At 39.1% G+C, this 20,857-nt stretch overlaps 1 protein-coding gene across 2 annotated transcripts in view; it reads left to right on the top strand.

The window, feature by feature from the left end:
* The first annotated feature begins 501 nt into the window (after window positions 1-501).
* LOC128699104 (uncharacterized) overlaps window positions 502-20,857 on the top strand; it is a 284,982-nt gene continuing 264,626 nt past the window's right edge. The window contains exon 1 of one of the 2 annotated variants that reach the window (XM_070096515.1): window positions 502-664. The gene's annotated coding sequence lies outside the window, so the exon portion shown is untranslated. Of the gene's footprint in view, window positions 665-12,596; window positions 12,929-20,857 lie in introns of those variants that run through there. The other variant, XM_070096516.1, reaches the window with a different exon arrangement.

Here is a 20,857-nt window from a genome sequence, read left to right as displayed (position 1 = left end):
TGGTAGAAGTACCAGGACTTGGCAGAGTGAACACAGAAAGATCGCTGGAGGAAGACAAAGGTACAAGGAGACGCAAGTAGAAGTTGAAGGTAGAAATAAACTACAGTGGTGTTAGGTAAGTGACAAGCAGAATGAGGAGGAAGAGGAGTAGGAGGAGGAGGAAGAGGAAGAGAAGGATAAGTGGGGGTGGAAAAAGAGTGGAGGAAGACGACCAAGAGGAGGAAGAAGGAAGAGTAAGAAGAAATGGATTAGGAGGAGGAGGAGGAAGAGGAGAAGGTGCAGCAACAAGAGGAGGACGAGAAAATGTGAGGAGGAGTAAGAAGAATAGGTGCGAAAAAAAGACGAGGAGGATGATAAAGGGGAAAGAGGAGGAAGACGATGAGCAGCAGAAGCAAGAGAAGAAACAGGAGCAGGAAGAGAAGCGGTGAGAGGAGGAGGATTACATGATACAGGTGGTGGAGGAAGAGGTTCTCCCGGCCTCTCTCAGTACTGAGGCGACCCTCGTCCGTGCTAGACTTGCGTAGTGTGTGTGAGTGTGTTTGTGTGTGAGCTCTCAGTCACTTTTTTTAGTGCGTCTGTGTAAGTGGTGTTATAACATCGTTACCTCAGCGTTCTTCTACCACACCAGTGTCATAATACAGGTACTTTCCTGTCTCTCTATGACGTGAGTATTGCATTACTGATACTTCTCTGTCCCTCTATGATGTGTCAAAATACTGATACTTCCTGTCTCTCTACGTCTTGAGTTATTACTGATACTTTCCTGTCCTACGACTTGTCAAAATACTGATCCTCACTTACCTCTACGTCAACTGTACTATTGTTGATACTCATCTGCACCTCTACGATGTGAAGATTAGATTTGTGATACTTTCTTGTCCCACTACGAGGTGAGGGTATCTTACTGAAACTTTCCCGTACCCACTACATACGTTATAACCTCACACATATGGAAACCTGTCATGGTAGTACCAGTCGTGCAGGCTGTCATGATGGGTCGTGGCACACCTTATCTTGGAGTGCAAGAAAGCTTTTTGACACTGTGCTACATAAGAGACTGATCCACAAATTATATGAGCATGTGGGATTAACAGGAAAGAAAAGTCAGAATAATAAATATCAAGGTGTAAAGGATTAGGTATCAAGATAATTTAACAAAAAAAGGGATACCACAATTAGTGAGGTTGTTCTGCTCGTAAAAAACCGATGGAAATTCGAGAAAATGGGAGGCATAGACGAGACAGGAGAAAGGGACTACATAGTAGGTACAATTCAGTCAGGGGAGCACAAGGTGGTCATTGAAGTGATGTATAGCCCACCACAGAACTGCAGGAGGCCAAGAGAGGAATATGAAGAGAGCAACAGAGCAATGGTGGACACACTTGCTGAGGTGGCAAGAAGAGCATACTCGATCAGAGCAAAGTTGCTGGTTATGGGTGATTTCGTCCACAGGGAGATTGACTGGGAAAACCTGGAGCCACATGGGGGTCCCAAAACATGGAGAGCCAAGATGTTGGATGTGGTGCATCAACATGTTAAGGACACTACCAGAGTGAGAGGGGAGGACGAACCAGCAAGATTGGACCTTGGGTTCACCCTCGTCAGTTCAGACATTGAGGACATCACATACGAGAGTCCCCTAGGAGCTAGTGACCACGTGGTTCTGTGCTTTGAATACATAGTAGAGTTACAAGTGGAGAGAGTAACAGGATTTGAATGGGAACAGCCAGATTATAAAAGAAGGGACTACATAGGTATGAGGAACTTCCTGAAGAGGTTCGTTGGACAGAGAACTGGCAGGAAAGCCAGTAAATAAAATGATGGAATATGTAACAGCAAAATGCAAGGAGGCAGAGGAAAGGTTTATTCCCAAGGGCAACAGAAACAATGGGAAGACCAGAATGAGCCCCTGGTTTACCCGACGGTGTAAGGAGGCAAAAACTAAGTGCAATAATAGAGAATGGAAAATGTACAGAAGGCAGAGAACACATGAAAATAGGGAGATTAGTCGCAGAGCCAGGAACGAGTATGCACAGGTAAGGAAGGAGGCGCAGCGACAGTATGAAAATAACATAGCATCGAAAGTCAAGACTGACCCGAAATTGTTGTATAGCCACATCAGGAGGAAGAACTCACAAGAAATGATCAGGAGGTATGTGAGGAGCTAAACAGGAGATTTAAGGAAGTTTTTACAGCAGAGACAGGAAGGGCTCTGGGAAGACAGCACAGAAGGGAACACCAAGAGGGAATATACCAACAAGTGTTGGATGACATACGAACAACCGAGGAGGAGGTGCAGAAGCTGCTAAGTGACCTTGATACCTCAAAGGCGATGGGACCGGACAACATCTCCCCGTGGGTCCTTAGAGACGGAGCAGAGATGCTGTGCATGCCCCTAACCACAATCTTCAACACATCCCTTGAAACTGGACAACTACCTGAGATATGGAAGACGGCAAATCTATTCCCCATATTTAAGAAAGGAGACAGAAACGAGGCACTAAACTACAGACCTGTGTCTCTGACATGTATAGTATGCAAAGTCATGGAGAAGATTATCAGGAGGAGAGTGGTGGAACACCTGGAATGGAACAAGATTATAAATGAAAACCAGCATGGACTCATGGAAGGCAAATCCTGTGTCACAAACCTATTGGATTTTTATGACAAAGTAACAGAAGTAAGACAGGAGAGAGAGGGGTGGGTTGATTGCATTTTCCTGGACAGCAGGAAGGCCTTTGACACAGTTCCTCACAAGAGATTAGTGCAGAAGCTGGAGGATCAGGCGCATGTAACACGGAGGGCACTGCAATGGATCAGGGAATACCTGACAGGGAGGCAACAACGAGTCATGGTACGTGAAGAAGTATCACAGTGGGCGCCTGTGACGAGCGAGGTCCCACAGGGGTCAGTTCTAGGACCAGTGCTATTTTTGATATATGCGAACGACATGATGGAAGGAATAAACTCTGAAGTGTCCCTATTCGCAGATGATGTGAAGCTGATGAGAAGAATTAAATCGGATGAGGATGAGGCAGGACTGCAAAGAGACCTGCACAGGCTGGACATATGGTCCAGAAACTGGCTTCTCGAATTCAACCCTGCCAAATGCAAAGTCATGAAGATTGGGGATGGGCAAAGAAGACCGCAGACAGAGTATAGGCTAGGTGGACAAAGAATACAAGCCTCACTCAGGGAGAAAGATCTTGGGGAGGCCATAACACCGAGCACGTCACCGGAGGCACACATCAACCAAATAACTGCTGGAGCAAACGGGCTCCTGGCAAACCTGAGAATAGCTTTCCGAAACTTTAATAAGGAATCGTTCAAGACACTGTACACTGTGTATGTTAGGCCCATACTGGAGTATGCAGCACCAGTCTGGAACCCACACCTGGTCAAGCACGTCAAGAAGTTTCAGAAAGTACAAAGGTTTGCAACAAGGCTAGTTCCAGAGCTCAGGGAAATGTCGTACGAGGAAAGGTTGAGGGAAATCGGACTGACGACACTGGAGGACAGAAGGGTCAGGGGAGACATGATAACGACATACAAGATACTGCGGGGAATAGACAAGGTGGACAGAGACAGGATGTTCCAGAGAGGGGACACAGAAACAAGGGGTCACAATTGGAAGCTGAAGACTCAGACTAGTCACAGGGACGTTAGGAAGTATTTCTTCAGTCATAGAGTCGTCAGGAAGTCGAATAGCCTAGCAAGTGAAGTAGTGGAGGCAGGAACCATACATAGTTTTAAGAAGAGGTATGACAAAGCTCAGTAAGCAGAGAGGGAGAGGACCTAGTAGCGATCAGTGAAGAGGCGGGGCCAGGAACTGAGTCTCGACCCCTGCAACTACAATTAGGTGAGTACACACACACACACACACACACACACACACACACACACACACACACACATATATATATATATATATATATATATATATATATATATATATATATATATATATATATATATATATATATATATATGTACACATATATATATATATATATATATATATATATATATATATATATATATATATATATATATATATATTTACATATATATTTATATATATATTCATATATATATATATATATATATATATATATATATATATATATATATATATATATATATATATATATATATATGTATATATATATAAATATACATATATATATTTATATATATATGTATATATATATATATATATATATATATATATATATATATATATATATATATATATATATATATATATATATATATATATATATATATATATATATATATATATATATATATATATATATATATATATATATATGCAAAACAACCACTGTAAAAGAATAGAGAAATTCCAAACGCTTTCGTGACTACTCTCATTATCAATGTAATAATGTCAGTAGTCACGAAAGCGCTTGGAATTTCTCTATTCTTTCACAGTGGTTGTTTTGCATATTCTGAAGTCACCTGTTTACTGTGATCTTATTGCATATATGTATATATATATATATATATATATATATATATATATATATATATATATATATATATATATATATATATATATATATATATATATATATATATATATATATACATATATATATATATATATGTGTGTGTGTGTGTGTGTGTGTGTGTGTGTGTGTGTGTGTGTGTGTGTGTAGGAGAGAGGGAGACTACTTCCTGGCAAAAGTAGGTCTTAGACAGGGATGTGTAATGTCACCATGGTTGTTTAATATATTTATAGATGGGGTTGTAAAAGAAGTAAATGCTAGGGTGTTCGGGAGAAGGGTGGGATTAAATTACGGGGAATTAAATATAAAATGGGAAGTGGCACAGTTACTTTTTGCTGATGATACTGTGCTCATGGGAGATTCTAAAGAAAAATTACAAAGGTTAGTGGACGAATTTGGGAATGTGTGTGAAGGTAGAAAGTTGAAAGTGAACATAGAAAAGAGTAAGGTGATCAGAGTATCAAATGATTTAGATAAAGAAAAATTGGATATCAAATTGGGGAGGAGGAGTATGGAAGAAGTGAATGTTTTCAGATACTTGGGAGTTGACGTGTCGGCGGATGGATTTATGAAGGATGAGGTTAATCATAGAATTGATGAGGGAAAAACGGTGAGTGGTGCGTTGAGGTATATGTGGAGTCAAAAAACTTTATCTATGGAGGCAAATAAGGGAATGTATGAAAGTATAGTAGTACCAACACTCTTATATGGGTGTGAAGTTTGGGTGGTAAATGCAGCAGCGAGGAGACGGTTGGAGGCAGTGGAGATGTCCTGTTTAAGGGCAATGTGTGGTGTAAATATTATGCAGAAAATTCGGAGTGTGGAAATTAGGAAAAGGTGTGGAGTTAATAAAAGTATTAGTCAGAGGGCAGGAGAGGGGTTGTTGAGGTGGTTTGGTCATTTAGAGAGAATGGATCAAAGTAGATTGACATGGAAAGCATATAAATCTATAGGGGAAGGAAGGCATGGTAGGGGTCGTCCTCGAAAGGGTTGGAGAGAGGGGGTAAAGGAGGTTTTGTGGGCAAGGGGCTTGGACTTCCAGCAAGCGTGCGTGAGCGTGTTAGATAGGAGTGAACGGAGACGAATGGTACTTGGGACCTGACGATCTGTTGGAGTGTGAGCAGGGTAATATTTAGTGAAGGGATTCAGGGAAACCGGTTATTTTCATATAGTCGGACTTGAGTCCTGGAAATAGGAAGTACAATTCCTGCACTTTAAAGGAGGGGTTTGGGATATTGGCAGTTTGGAGGGATATGTTGTGTATCTTTATATGTGTATGCTTCTAAACTGTTGTATTCTGAGCACCTCTGCAAAAACAGTGATAATGTGCGAGTGTGATGAAAGTGTTGAATGATGATGAAAGTATTTTCTTTTTGGGGATTTTCTTTCTTTTTTGGGTCGCTCTGCCTCGGTGGGAGACAGCCGACTTGTTGAAAAAAAAAAATTAGTCAGAAAGTTGAAGAGGGGTTGTTGAGGCGGTTTGGTCATTTAGAGAGAATGAATCAAAGTAGAATGACATGGAGAGCGTATAAATCTGTAGGGGAAGGAAGGCGGGGTAGGGGTCGTCCACGAAAAGGTTGGAGGGAGGGGGTAAAGGAGGTGTTTTTTGCGACGGGTTTGGACTTCCAGCAAGCGTGTGTGAGCGTGTTAGGAGTGAATGGAGACAAATGGTATTTGGGACCTAACGATCTGTTGGAGTGTGAGCAGGGTAATATTTAGTGAATGGATTCAGGGAAACCGGTTATTTTACATAACCGGACTTGAGTCCTGGAAATGGCAAGTACAATGCCTGCACTCTAAAGGAGGGGTTTGGGATATTAGCAGTTTGGAGAGATATATTGTGTATTTTTATACGTATATGCTTCTAAGCTGTTGTATTCTGGGCACCTCTGCAAACACAGTGATTATGTGTGAGTGAGGTGAAAGTGTTGAATGATGAAAGTATTTTTTTTGGGGGGATTTTTTTTCTCTTTGGGTCACCCTGCCTCGGTGGGAGACGGCCGACTTGTTGAATATATATATATATATATATATATATATATATATATATATATATATATATATATATATATATATATATATATATATATATATATGTATATATATATGTATATATATATATATATATATATATATATATATATATATATATATATATATATATATATATATATATATATATATATATGTATATATATATATATATATATATATATATATATATATATATATATATATATATATATATATATATATATATATATATATATATATATATATATATATATATATACCAACAAAGATACCATAGACTCAATAAAAAAATCATACAGACCAGTGTAATAATAGAAAAAGAGACTCGGTGTTGACAGGATGAAGAACTGTCCACCACGGGGATGGTAACACAGTTAACCCCTGTATCCGCGAGGGTTAAGTTCCAAGACCTACTGTAGAAAGTAGCAAACACTATATATAAGATTTTAATTGATTAATTATGTAAAATAAGTCTAAATTTAGCACTTTTTTGGCTGATGGGAAGCATTTCACAGTTTCTCTTAGGCTTCAAAAACTGCCACCACTACTTGTGCACTTTGGGGCAATTATTAAGCGAAATTTTTTTTTATTTGGGTCACAGTAAACAATGGATAACAGCGGATACAGAATTCACGGATACAGAGGTTCTATTGTATTTTTTTTATGGCCTCCCAGCGAGTTTTAATTCTCACACAATAGGTAACGTAACTATTTATTGGCCAATATTAGTTGCCTGCTTATAGGGAGGTGTACGAATAATTGGTATCTTAATTTTTACGAACATTTGTGCTGTAATAATTATATTCAATAATAATTTTATATAGTCCACACATATTTGCCAGTGTTACCGGTATAATATTTTTTTCAAGTAATTATTCAGGAAGGGGGAGGGAAAGTTTCAGTGGAGAGGAATAAATGGGATTAGGTCAGGGGTTTCAAATAGAGTTAGAGCTAAAGAAGGAGTAGTAATAATGTTGAAGGATAAGTTATGGCCATAAAAGAGGGAATATAAATGTATTAATTCAAGGATTATGTGGAGTAAAATAAAGGTTGGATGTGAAAAGTGGGTTATAGAAAGCGTATATGCACATGGAGAAGAGAGAAGTGTAGAGGAGAGAGAGAGATTTTGGAAAATGTTGAGTGAGTGAATGGGGAGTTTTGAACCAAGTGTGAGAGTACTTGTAGTTGGGGATTTCGATGCTAAAGTGGGTAAAAATATTGTGGAGGGAGTAGTACGTAAATTTTGGGTGCCAGGAGTAAATGAAAATGGGGGAGCCTTTAATTGAGCTATGTGTAGAAAGAGGTTTGGTAATAAGAAATACATATTTTATGAAAAAGAGGATGAATAAATATACAAGGTATGATATAGCATGTAATGAAAGTAGTTTATTAGATTATATATTTGTGGATAAAAGGTTGATGGGTAGGCTCCAGGATGTACACGTTTATAGAGGGGCAACTGATATATCGGATCATTATTTAGTTGTAGCTACAGTTAGAGTAAGAGGTAGATGCGACAAGTGGAAAATGACAACAACAAGTAAGAGGGAGGTGAAAGTGTATAAACTAAGGGAGGAGGAAGTTTAGGTGAGATATAAGCAGCTATTGTCAGAAAGGTGGGCTGGTGCAAGTATGAGAAGTGGGGGGGGGGCTGAAGAGAGTTGAAATATTTTTAAAAATGAAGTATTAGAATGTGGGGCAGAAGTTTGTGGTTATGGGGGGGTGGGTGCAGGTGGAAAGAGGAGTGATTGGTGGAATGATGAAGTAAAGGGTGTGATAAAAGAGAAAAAGGTAGCTTATGAGAGGTTTTTACAAAGTAGAAGTGTTATAAGAAGAGTAGAGTACATGGAGAGTAAAAGAAAGGTGAATAGAGTGGTGAGAGAGTGCAAAAGGAGAGCAGATGATAGAGTGGGAGAGGCACTGTCAAGAAATTTTAATGAAAATAAGATAAAAATTTTGGAGCGAGTTAAACAAGTTAAGAAAGCCTGGGGAACCATTGGATATGTCAGATAAAAACAGAGTAGGGGAGTTAGTAGATGGGGAAATGTTGGTATTGGGTAGATGGCGAGAATATTTTGAGGAATTTTTAAATGTCGACGAAGAAAGGGATGCGGTAATTTCATGCACTGGCCAGGGAGGTATATCATCTTGTAGGAGTGAAGAAGAGCAGGATGTGAGTGCGGTGGAGGTGTGTGAGGCATTACGTAGAATGAAAGGGGGTAAAGCAGCTGGAACTGATGGGATCATGACAGAAATGTTAAAAGCAGGGGGGGATGTAGTGTTGGAGTGGTTGGCATTTTGTTTAATAAATGTATGAAAGAGGGGAAGGTACCTATGGATTGGTAGAGAGCATTATAGTCCCTTTATATAAAGGGAAGGGGGACAAAAAAGATTGTAAAAAATTTAGAGGAATAAGTTTACTGAGTATACAAGGAAAAGTGTACGGTAGGGTTATTATTGAAAGAATTAGAGGTAACACAGAATGTAGGATTGCGGATGAGGAAGGAGGTTTTAGAGTGGGTAGGGGATGTGTAGATCAAGTGTTTACATTGAAGCATATATGTGAACAGTTTAGATAAAGGTAGGGAAGTTTTTATTGCATTTATGGATTTAGAAAATGCATATGATAGAGTGGATAGGGGAGCAATTTGGCAGATGTTACAGGTATATGGAATAGGTGAAATTTTACCAAATGCTGTAAACAGTTTTTATGAGGATAGTGAGGCTCAGGTTAGGGTGTGTAGAAGAGAGGGAGACTACTTCCCGGTAAAAGTAGGTCTTAGACAGGGATGTGTAATGTCACCATGGTTGTTTAATATATTTATAGACGGGGTTGTAAAAGAAGTAAATGCTACGGTGTTCGGGTGAGGGGTGGGATTTTATTATGGGGAATCAAATACAAAATGGGAATTAACACAGTTACTTTTTGCTGATTACACTGTGCTCATGTGAGATTTTAAAGAAAAATTGCAAAGGTTAGTGGTCGAGTTTGGGAGTGTGTGTAAAGGTAGAAAGTTGAAAGTGAACATAGAAAAGAGTAAGGTGATCAGGGTATCAAATTATTTAGATAAAAAAAATTGGATATCAAATTGGGGAGGAAGAGTATGGAAGAAGTGAATGTTTTCAGTTATATGGGAGTTGTCGTGTCAGCGGATGGATTTACTAAGGATGAGCTTAATCATAGAATTGATGAAGGAAAAAAGGTGAGTGGTGCGTTGAGGTATATGTGGAGACAAAAAACGTTATCTATGGAGGCAAAGAAGGGAATGTATGAAAGTATAGTAGTACCAACACTCTTATATGGTTGTGAAGCTTGGGTTGTGAATGCAGCAGCGAGGAGGCGGTTGGAGGCAGTGGAGATATCCTGTCTAAGGGCAATGTGTGGTGTAAATATTATGCAGAAAATTCGGAGTGTGGAAATTAGGAGAAGGTGTGGAGTTAATAAAAGTATTAGTCAGAGGGCTGAAGAGGGTTTGTTGAGGTGATTTGGTCATTTAGAGAGAATGGATCAAAGTAGAATGGCATGGAGAGCGTATAAATCTGTAGGGGAAGGAAGGCGGGGTAGGGGTCGTCCACGAAAAGGTTGGAGGGAGGGGGTAAACGAGGTGTTGTGGGCGAGGGGTTTGGACTTCCAGCAAGCGTGCGTGAGCGTGTTAGATAGGAGTGAATGGAGACAAATGGTATTTGGGACCTGACGAGCTGTTGGAGTGTGAGCAGGGTAATAGTTAGTGAAGGGATTCAGGGAAATAGGTTATTTTATATAGCCGGACTTGAGTCTTGGTAATGCGAAGTACAATGCCTGCACTCTAAAAGAGGGGTTTGGGATATTGGCAGTTTGGAGAAATATGTTGTGTATTTTCATACGTATATACTTCTAAACTGTTGTATTCTGGGTACCTCTGCAAAAACAGTGATTATGTGTGAGAGGTGAAAGTGTTGAATGATGAAGAAAGTATTTTCTTTTGGGGGATTTTCTTTCTTTTTTAGGTCACCCTGCCTCGGTGGGAGACGGCCGACTTGTTGAAAAAAAAATGTGTGAGTTTGGGGAGCTAAGAAGGTGAGCATCGAAGAGGACACTATTGCAACCTTGTGTTCCTCATGTCCCAGTTGTCCCCCAGGTACATCAATATCAGTTTTTGATGTGGCAGAGTTTTCCCAGTTATGTGTGTGAAATGTTAATTCTGGATTGTACCTGTGAAGTTTTCCCACATAACATCTCACAGAGAAGTTACAGATGAACGTCAGATTGTAAGGTAATGACTGCTACATAAAATATAAAAATTAAGAAAGTTTATGTGGAAAAAGACTCAATACAGCAACAGCAACAACGAATCTTTGATAAGTTTTCAGCAATGTTTAGCTGTGTGCAGGAAAATAGTGAGAATGCTACGTTATATTAACAATGTTTAGTACAAAACTCATAAAACAATGTAAACATCACTTGCAAACCATCCTTTAGGCTAAACAGAAAGCATAATTTTATCATTGATGGTATACAATAATTGTGGAATAATTATGGATCCCCGAAAGGGCACCTTATTAGGTGTATTCGAAGGGGATACCAAATTACCTATATCTGATAGGAGTACCTTATTGTGATTGCTTCATTTCCCTCTTCCTTTAAGATTTTTGTTTATGTCTTAAGAACTTCTGATGTGATCAAATTCATTTCTTCAACGGCGGTGTATTGTGACTGGTGAAAGGTGTTTGTAACTACGACGATGTATTGTTGCCCTCTGGGGTAATTATTAATAGAATATTACTGTATTCACCGTATTTTATAACTTAGAAAGCTTCTTCTGATTGGCTTCTAACTTTCAACACTTAAGTATCCTACTTAGGAGATGGATGGAAATGTTATAGGAGAGTAGACGCTAATTTTATTTTTTTTAAAGTGGTATGGTATTTTTCCGTAAAGTAATTTGAGCATTACTCTTCAAAACGCTTTTAGTCTTTTTAAAGTTAATGTATATTACAAAATAGGATATTTTAAAGGTTAAGATGTAAAATAAAATTTTTGATACTTAACTAACACAATAAAGTTAGAAATGTTTGATTCTGTGAGATAACTGGAGAATGAAATTTCGTGGTTTCCTTCTGACTGTTAGTGCTGGCATATTTTCTTATGAAGAAAAAAGCTTCTTGATTCTGGAGTGCTAAATTTTTCCTAATATTTTATCTTCGGAACAACGTGGTCTCCTTATAACAAATGGGAAAAGCTTCTTGTGGTTGGTTATAATCCTTAAATGCTGGTGTATCTTAGAGAAAAGTTTTAATTGATTTTGGGTTGAATTGATTTTTGGCTAATTAGGCTCCAATTTTTTAAACCGGTCAGATTAAAAAACTGACATCGATAATACAATTTATGAACGTCCCACCTGATCGACTTGATACTTTAAATGCCGCTAACCAGAAAATATAACTTCTGAACAGCTTCTAACGTAAAAGTGCTGGTATACTTTGTTATGCAGTCTCTGTGAATTAACTAGAGAAGCCTCTTCCGGTTGGCTTTCAACGTACCTTGTTTAAACAAGAAAAAATAATCTGAATTTTATCTTTAAAATATCGGGTTTCTTTTTCTCTTAGTTCGTTTAGGAAATTTTGAAGTTGTGAGGACTTCACGTCTTGCATCATGCAGTGAATCTGTAGTCTTGTCGTCGTCCTGGTCGTTCAAGGCTCACAACGACACTAACTGTGATTTAGGACCGTTGAGGTGAGAGTCTTGAGCTTGGCCGCCCCATCAACACATCCTCACCACTATATATATTATTGTAATAAGGAAGAGGAGGAGGAGCAACAGGAGTAGATGGATGGCGTAATTGAGTGGAAGGAAAGGAAGTAAGAGGGCTGAAGAGGTGGCTTAGGAGGGAGAGGAGAACGTGGAGAAGGAAGTTAAGGAGATAAAGTAGGGAGAGCAGGACTAGAAAGAAAGGCGTAGTAGGAAAGAGAAGAAGGCCAAGGTTGTCAAGGAAAGTCAAGAGCTTGACCGCACCATCAATGCATACTCACGATTTTACATGTCAGTGTAATGAGGAAGAGATAGGAAGGATGAGAAGGAAAAAATAATAGAAATAGTAGGATGGTATAGGAGAAGAAATGGAGGCAGTACGACTCTGTCGTCAAGGAGGGAGGAGAAAACGGGGAGAAGGACGATGAGGAGAGATAGTGTATGAAAATGAGGAAGAAGGGAGGAGAGAGTGAGGTCGTGGTCGTGGAGTGAGATTCCATGGTCTCTCAGTATTGAGGCGACCCTCGTCCAGGGTGGACTTGTGTGGTGTGCTAGTGAACTCTCGCTGGCTGTGCCTCGCTCTCTAACTACTATTACTGTCTCATATTACTTACATTTCCCTGTCCTTCTACGAAGTGTGTGTGTGTGTGAGACATAATATTTACACTTTCTCTTATTTCTACGAAGTATGATATATTATATTCCCTCGTGCCTCTACAACGTGTATTATAATACATTTCGCTCTCAGTCCCTGTGTTCCTCTTACTAAGCATGTGAAGTGCTGGATGTAAGTCCTAGCCATATGGATCCCTTCCTGTGAATGTCATTATGACGATGGTTCGTGGCTGACCTTGGCAAGTGTGGTTCTCACAAGGACCTGTAATGATTAGTTCGTAAGTCCACAGTTTGCTTTGCTTTCATTATGCTTTCTTCTGTGGTGCTGAAATTGTTGCTTCATATTTTTTATGTTATTTCTCAGTGTAAATTTTCTTCCTTGAAACTATTGATTACTCGGATCTGCGGTGGTAAATATTAGTTTTATTAACGGTGTTTTACAGCTACGAAATTACTGCTTCTCATGCACCCAAGTTTTCCGATCTCTCTATTTTTATATTGTTATGATTCTCTTATAGGAAGACGTTAACGTCAGTGTTTGTGCTGAGAGAAAACATTAATAGCGATTTTTCAGTTGATATACAAGATATTAATATTTATATTTATATTTTTGATGATCAAAAAAATGTTTATGTTTCTGTTGACGTAAGAGACATACTAATGGTCTTGTTTTCCTGCAAAACATTTCTGTTTATGTTGGTGTTGTGATGTGCTGGTAACATGGATGTCACCGCAGTCAACGACACGATAAAGTAACGACAAGGATTAGTAAAATATGCGATAGAGTGAGGAAAAGTCGGTCACAGAATGAGTTTGCAAGGAAAAAAGCACAAAGAAAAATAGCAGGCAGCTACCTCAAGCAGATACCGCTATTGAGTTATAGAACAGATACCGAAATTAGCAGATATGAGGTGAAGGAAGTGGTAATAGCAGAAATAGTAAAGAAGAGGTGAGGAAAGTGGTAATAGCAAAAATAGTAGATAAGAGGTGAGGAAAGTGGTATTAGCAAAAATAGTAGATAAGATGTGAAAAAAATGGTAATAACGAAAATAGTAAAGAAGAGGTGAGGGAAGTGTTAATAGTAGATAACAGGTGAGGGAAGTGGTAATAGTGAAAATAGTAGTTAAGAGGTGAAGGAAGTGATAATAATGAAAATAGCAGATAAGAGGTGAAGGAAGTAATAATAATGAAAATAGTAGATAAGAGGTGAAGGAAGTAATAATAATGAAAATAGTAGATAAGAGGTGAAGGAAGTGGTAATAGTGAAAATAGTAGATAATAAGTGAAAGAAGTGGTAATAGCGCAAATAACATATGGGAGGCGAAGAGTTTAGCGTAGTCTAACACAGATTCTGAGGATACCCTGATAAATGAAAAATAAAAAATAAAAGTAACAGGTGAAATATCATCAAAATAATTATTGAGTACATTCATAAACAAATAAAATATTCAGTGTTAACTATGATATCTAAAAAATAAAATACTACACTACAACAATTAATATAAAAAAGTTTTGTATTATTTAATTAAGCAATCCTGTACCACACTGAAAATAAAATAATATATAATATTTGAACAAAAATAAGTATATGATGTAATGAATGTTATAATCATTACTCAACATATAAAAACAAAGAAACTGTTAGATACATGGACATTTATGCAACTTAAGGAGATGTAAAAGGAAAACGTTTCGCCTGCCTGAGATTTTGTGAAAACTATCCATGAAGTATATACATATATATATATATATGTATATATATATATATATGTATATATATATACATATATACATATATACATATATACATATATATATATATATATATACATATATATATATATATATATGTATATATTTTTTTTTTTTTTTTTTCAAAACAAGTCGGCCGTCTCCCACCGAGGCAGGGTGACCCAAACAGAAAGAAAATCCCAAAAAAGAAAAAACTTTAAGCATTCAACACTTTCACCACACTCACACATAATCACTTGTTTTTGCAGAGGTGCCCATAATACAACAGTTTAGAAGTATATACGTATAAAAATACACAACATATCTCTCCAAACTGCCAATATCTCAAACTCCTCCTTTAGAGTGCAGGCATTGTACTTCCCATTTCCAGAACTCAAGTTCGGTTATATAAAATAACCGGTTTCCCTGAATCCCTTCACTAAATATTACCCTGCTCACACTCCAACAGATCGTCAGGTCCCAAATACCATTTGTCTCCATTCACTCCTAACACGCTCACACACGCTTGCTGAAAGTCCAAACCCCTCGCCCAAAACACCTCCTTTACCCCCTCCCTCCAACCTTTTCGAGGACGACCCCTACCCCGCCTTCCTTCCCCTACAGATTTATACGCTCTCCATGTCATTCTACTTTGATCCATTCTCTGGAAATGACCAAACCACCTCAAAAAACCCTCTTCAGCCCTCTGACTGATACTTTTATTAACTCCACACCTTCTCCTAATTTCCACACTCCGAATTTTCTACATAATATTTACACCACACATTGCCCTTAGACAGGACATCTCCACTGCCTCCAACTGTCTTCTCGCTGCAGCATTTACAACCCAAGCTTCACATCCATATAAGAGTGTTGGTACTACTATACTTTCATACATTCCCTTCTTTGCCTCCAAAGATAACATTGTTGGCCTCCACATATACCTCAATGCACCACTCACCTTTTTTCCTTCATCAGTTCTATGATTAACCTCATCCTTCATAAGTCCATCCGCTGACACGTCAACTCCTAAATATCTGAAAACATTCACTACTTCCATACTCCTCCTCCCCAATTTGATATCCATATTTTCTTTAAATCATTTGATACTCTCATCACCTTACTCTTTTCTATGTTCGCTTTCAACTTTGTACCTTTACACGCATTCCCCAATTCGTCCACTAACCTTTGCAATTTTTCTTTAGAATCTCCCATAAGCAGAGTATCATCAGCAAAAAGTAACTGTATCACTTCCCATTTTGTATTTAATTCCCCATTATTTAATCCCACCCCTCTAGCGAACACCCTAGCATTTACTTCTTTTACAACCCCATCTATAAATATATTAAACAACCATGGTGACATTACACATCCCTGTCTAAGACCTACTTTTACCGGGAAGTAGATTCCCTCTCTTCTACACACCCTAACCTGAGCCTTACTATCCTCATAAAAACTCTTTACAGCATTTAGTAACTTACCACCTATTCCATACACTTGCAACATCTGCCACATTGCTCCCCTATCCACTCTAACCTATGCCTTTTCTAAATCCATAAATGCAATAAAAACTTCCCTACCCTTATCTAAATACTGCTCACAGATATGCTTCAATGTAAACACTTGAACTACACTCCCCTACCCACTCTAAAACCTCCTTCCTCATCCACAATTCTACATTCTGTCTTATCTCTAATTCTTTCAATAATAACCCTACCGTACACTTTTCCTGGTATACTCAGTAAACTTATTCCTCTATAATTTTTACTGTCTCTTTTGTCCCCCTTCCCTTTATATAAAGGGACTAAACACGCTCTCCGCCAATCCCTAGGTACCTTCCCCTCTTTCTTACATATATTAACAAAAATACCAACCACTCCAACACTATGTGTCCCCCTGCTTTTAACATTTCTGTCATGACCCCGTCAGTTCGAGCTGCTTTACCCCCTTTCATTCTACGTAATGCCTCACGCCCCTCCCCCACACTCACATCCTGCTCTTCTTCACTCCTACAAGATGATATACCTCCCTGACCAGTGCATGAAATTACCGCCTCCCTTTCTTCGTCGACATTTAAAAGTTCCTCAAAATATTCTCGCCATCTCCCCATCTACTAGCTCCCCTTCTCTGTTTTTAACTGATAAATCTATTTGTTCCCTAGGCTTTCTTAACTTGTTTAACTCGCTCCAAATTTTTTTCTTATTTTCATTAAAATTCATTGACAGTGCCTCTCCCACTCTATCATACGCTCTTCTTTTGCACTCTATCACCACTCTCTTCACCTTTCTTTTACTCTCCATATACTCTGCTCTTCTTATAACACTTCTGCTTTGTAAATACCTCTCATAAGCTAACTTTTTTCTGTTTTATCACACCCTTTACTTCATCATTCCACCAATCACTCCTCTTTCCTCTTGCACCCACCCTCCTATAACCACAAACTTCTGCCCCACATTCTAATACTGCATTTTTTTAAATTATTCCAAACCTTTTCAACCCCTCCACTACTCATACCTGCACCAGTCCACCTTTCTGCCAATAGTTGCTTATATTTCACCCGAACTTCCTCCTCCCTTAGTTTATACACTTTCACCTCCCTCTTACTTGTTGCCATTTTCCTTTTATCCCATCTACCTCTTACTCTAACTGTAGCTACAACTAGATAATGATCCGATATATCAGTTGCCCCTCTATAAATGATGTATGAGAGTGTTTTGGTAGTGTTCAAAGTAAAGTGTGGTGTCCGTGTGTTAGTTTTGGTAATGACTCATAAGTGTTTGAGTTAGTTTTCTTTGTGCTAATGTTGTAAAAATCTGGAAAATGAGGGAGTAGTTTGAGGGATAAGATGCTATGTGTGTGTGTGTGTGTGTGTGTGTGTGTGTGTGTGTATGTGTGTGTGTGTGTGTGTGTGTGTGTGTGTGTGTGTGTGTGTGTGTGTGTGTGTGTGTGTGTGTGTGTGTGTGTGTGTGTGTGTACTCACCTAATTGTGGTTGCAGGGGTCGAGACTCAGCTACTGGCCCTGCCTCTTCACTGATTGCTACTAGGTCTTCTCTCTCTCTGCTTCCTGAGCTTTATCATACCTCTTCTTAAAACTATGTATGGTTCCTGCCTCCACTACTTCACTTGCTAGGCTATTCCACTTCCTGACGACTCTATGAGTGAAGAAATACTTCCTAACGTCCCTGTGACTCGTCTGAGTCTTCAGCTTCCAGTTGTGACCCCTTGTTCATGTGTTCCCTCTCTGAAACATCCTATCTCTGTCCACCTTGTCTATTCCCCGCAGTATCTTGTATGTCGTTATCATGTCTCCCCTGACCCTTCTGTCCTCCAGTGTCGTCAGTCCGATTTCCCTCAACCTTTCCTCGTACGACATTCCCCTGAGCTCTGGGACTAGCCTTGTTGCAAACCTTTGTACTTTCTCTAACTTCTTGACGTGCTTGACCAGGTGTGGGTTCCAGACTGGTGCTGCATACTCCAGTATGGGCCTAACATACACAGTGTACAGTGTCTTGAACGATTCCTTATTATGGTATCGGAACGCTATTCTCAGGTTTGCCAGGCGCCCGTATGCTGCAGCAGTTATTTGGTTGATGTGTGCCTCCGGTGACGTGCTCGGTGTTATGGTCACCCCAAGGTCTTTCTCCCTGAGTGAGGTCTGTAGTCTTTGTCCACCTAGCCTATACTCTGTCTGCGGTCTTCTTTGCCCCTCCCCAATCTTCATGACTTTGCATTTGGCAGGATTGAATTCAAGAAGCCAGTGTGTGTGTGCGTGTGTGTGTGTGTGTGTGTGTGTGTGTGTGTGTGTGTGTGTGTGTGTGTGTGTGTGTGTGTGTGTGTGTGTGTGTGTGTGTGTGTGTGTGTGTGTGTGTGTGTGGGTATTAACTTCTTAATATGTAAAAATATTTTTTGGGGCTTTTTGATGGATTAGTAAAAATGGGGGAAAATTGTGGATTAAGAGTGAAATTGTGTATTAGTGTCATTTGAGAAAAAATTGTGACTGAAATTTGTATCTTTTGTTTGAACTGAACCAGGTGAATTGAGTGTGAATAATGTGTGTGACCTGAATCTTTTTCTTGTATTGGTGAAATATATGGCCAGAGAATCTTTTGTCATAATATGTAAAATTGTGACTAGTGAATTGATCGATAAATGGTTATAAGTTGCAAGTGTTGTGGTGACTTTTTCTGATGAAATAGTTAAAACGACAAAAACTTTGAATTATGAGTGAAAATTGTGTCTTATTGGAGATGTTTGTAGGAGAGTGAGGTGTTGGGAGATGGGTGGATGGGTGTGAAGAGGGTGATGAGAAGTAAGGTTTGGGGGGTGGGGAGAACGGGGTAAGAAGAGGATTGTATTAGAATTTTAATGTAATATAGGGAATTTACTGAAATTAAAGGTATTGTGTGAATATATATTAGCGTCATTTGAGAAAAGTTGTTATAAGTTGTCAGTTTTCTGGTGACTTTCTGATGAAATAGTTATGAGTGAAAATTGTGTTATGGTGTGGGTTGCGAGTTATTGGTGGGAGATGGGTGGTGGGTTTATGTGAAGAAATGCGGGTGAGATGTAAGCTTCCTGAGATGGAGTTTTGACACAGTTCTTGCAGCTAGCCAAGGAGGGTCCCTTGCTGGATCAGGAACTTGCATTTTGGTAGCAAAGTGTTCAGCAAAGAGGTCTGCCTTCTCTTGACTACTAGTAGAGGTGGTCCCATCCTGTCGATTTAGAGGTGGAATGAGTTCTCTCTCGCTCTCTCCCTCTCTCTTATTCAGCAATTCATCTGTCGTTCTCGTAGTTCAGTATTAACAAAAACACCAAGATTATTGAACAAGACTGGTCCATAAAATTAAAAATGGGATTCTCGTTCTTATTTACTGGAAAAACTTGCTTATATAATTTTTGTTTTATATACAAGTTTCGACACAGTTCGATATCACAAAAAACAGTCATTCTTTGGCAATTATACAAATGTCTACAAAAAAAATGTATAAATTCAGCTTTTGGAATTCTAATTTCTGAGGAAAAAGAAAAATGATTGTTGTGTTAGTGATCGATTCGTAAAAGACTTTCACGTTCTCTGCTCACCAGAAGGAAAAAATGTGTAACACTCGTAACAGCCAGATAAAACTCCGAGGCTCCTCTCGTTTTTCAGCTACGTTGGGTCTGTCTGAGAGGAAAGGATTATTTGGACTCACACTGTTTCATTCTGGACTCAAGCTGGTCCGTCCTCGGACTCACACTAGCCCGTCCTGGGACTGACATTCGTAAGTCCTAGGGCTCATGCCCGTCTGTCCTTGACCTCACACTAGTCCGTCCTAGAGTTATACTGAGTCATCCTAGGACTTGCGCTGGTTCGTCCTTGGTCTAACATGTCTCGTTCTAAGACTCACACTAGTTAGTCCTGAAATTCTCACAGGAACTCCCTGGGTCGTACATGGGTCCATTCTGAAGCTCATGCTCATCCGTCTTGAGAATCACATTGGTACAAGATGCTACTCACGTAGGTTCGTCCTGAGACTCATGCTGGTTCGTGATGATACTATGAGAACCACTGGTTCGCTGTCGAACTCACGCTGGTCTGTTCTGGATCTAACATTGGTCCGTCAAGGTAATCATGCTAGTCTGTCGTGGAATGTCACACAGAAGATTGATGTTCTGATTTTCAAGTATTTGAATATGTATTTTTCTATCCAGTTTAGTGTACAAGCTAAGAACCGAGAAGCTACCTCAGTTAATGTCAAGAATATATACTATAAACCATACCCCCGGCAAAGAGGGAACAAAAGCGAGTTATGTTTCAATGTAATTTTCCATAAGACGAAGGGTGGCATCCTGTAGCCTAATAGTATATATTCTTGACTCAAGAAATCGTAATGACACGATTGCAAATAAACCATACCCCCGGCCGGGATTGAACCCGCGGTCATAGTCTCAAAACTCCAGCCCGTCGCGTTAGCCACTAGACTCTATGACCGCGGGTTCAATCCCGGCCGGGGGTATGGTTTATTTGCAATCGTGTCATTACGATTTCTTGAGTCAAGAATATATACTATTAGGCTACAGGATGCCACCCTTCGTCTTATGGAAAATTACATTGAAACATAACTCGCTTTTGTTCCCTCTTTGTAATTATTATTAGGGGACGATACCAAAAGTGTTTGCCGATCCCGATACCGATATCTAATTTTCGACCAATACCGATACCCAATTTTTGGCTGATGCC

The sequence above is a fragment of the Cherax quadricarinatus genome, chromosome 54, assembly GCF_038502225.1.
Source record: "Cherax quadricarinatus isolate ZL_2023a chromosome 54, ASM3850222v1, whole genome shotgun sequence".
Lineage (NCBI taxonomy): Eukaryota > Metazoa > Arthropoda > Malacostraca > Decapoda > Parastacidae > Cherax > Cherax quadricarinatus.
Note: the sequence above shows the minus strand (reverse complement) of the source record. Positions and strands in the feature narration are given on the sequence as shown.